The sequence below is a fragment of the Cupressus sempervirens genome, chromosome 1, assembly GCF_028749045.1.
Source record: "Cupressus sempervirens isolate cs-2001-9-10 chromosome 1, ASM2874904v1, whole genome shotgun sequence".
NCBI lineage: Eukaryota > Viridiplantae > Streptophyta > Pinopsida > Cupressales > Cupressaceae > Cupressus > Cupressus sempervirens.
In genome coordinates this window covers 891,143,024-891,144,295 of record NC_143118.1, presented here as the reverse complement: position 1 = coordinate 891,144,295, position 1,272 = coordinate 891,143,024, and the positions used below count along the sequence as shown (strand labels likewise).

At 40.6% G+C, this 1,272-nt stretch overlaps 1 pseudogene; it reads right to left on the bottom strand.

Moving 5' to 3' along the window:
- Positions 1 to 571: 571 nt before the first annotated feature.
- On the bottom strand, positions 572 to 1,272 carry LOC149580723 (6-phosphogluconate dehydrogenase, decarboxylating 1, chloroplastic pseudogene; annotated as a pseudogene).

Below are 1,272 nucleotides of genomic sequence, written 5' to 3'. Positions count from 1 at the left end.
ATTTTATGTTAATATCTTTTCATGCATTTACTCACTTAGATTCTTTCCTGGTATTGGTTATTTACAAATTTCTTTTTCCATTTCTAACATGGTATCAGAGCAGTTTAATCTTTGTTTTGAGTGTTTGCATGAAGGTACGATTTGAAGGAGACTCTTGAGAGAGATTTCACTAATTTCTTCTTTAATCTTCTTAAGATGGAAGAACTTGAATTTTTTTTGAGTTTGGCTAGTTTACCGCCAAACCCGATTAACTTTTGTTTGCTCTAATTGTGCAGGTTACTTCTTATTTTCTATTATTTTTCATCTAACCCCCTTTGGAAGGCTTGCCACCAAAGGGTTTTCCTATCTTGATATCAATGTTTGTTAAAAATTGTGATTAATTTTTAAAAAAAATTTCTTAAGTATGATTCAGTCTTATCGGACAGCCTCTTTAATGGTATATTGAAGATTTTTTGTGCTGTCTTGTTATTTGAGTTGCGTTGCTGTTTGTCGAGGTTCTTTAGCTGCCATTTTTTAGTGTTACAATTGTGTGAATCACATACAAAATTTTTGCATTTTCCCGTTCATCGGGCTAACAAATTGATTTTCCCACCCCATCGATGCTCTTAACCCTCAAAAGATTCATTCCCTGGGTGTAACTACAGATCTTGGAGGCATACAGAGCTTTACACACATCATCCACCAATTGCTTCTTGTTCACACTAGAAATCGAGCTCATAGGCCGTATCCCTAGCCCTGCTTCTTCGAATATTTAGTTGTAGCCATGCGCTCCTCCTTGAGCTTGCTCAGATACCTACTATCCAGCGAAGCTGCAATAGTTGGCGCAGCAATCGACAACTCAGCGGCCTGCTGCACCGTCCATTTTCTGGTCCCCTTCATGCCAGTCTTGTCCAAAATCTTATCGACGAGCTCCCCGGTGTCATGCTCATCTTTGACAGTAAAAATATCCGCTATAATCTCAATCAGAAAACTCTCTAGCTCGTCACAATTCCACTTTGCAAAAGCCTCTACCAGTTCCTGATTCGTCAAACCCCCAACATGCTTGAGCACATCATAAGCCTCAGAAATTAGCTGCATATCCCCATACTCAATAACATTGTGGACCATCTTAACAATGTTCCCGGAGCCACCCTCGCCAACATAGGTGCGCCTCTGCCCGAGAGATCAGCTGCAACTTGGCCCCTTTGATGAGACGTCAGGACTCAATATGCATCCCCTGCACTTCATCTCAGGGTTTCCTACTATGCTTACTTTTGCCTCCGAGAGAGGCAT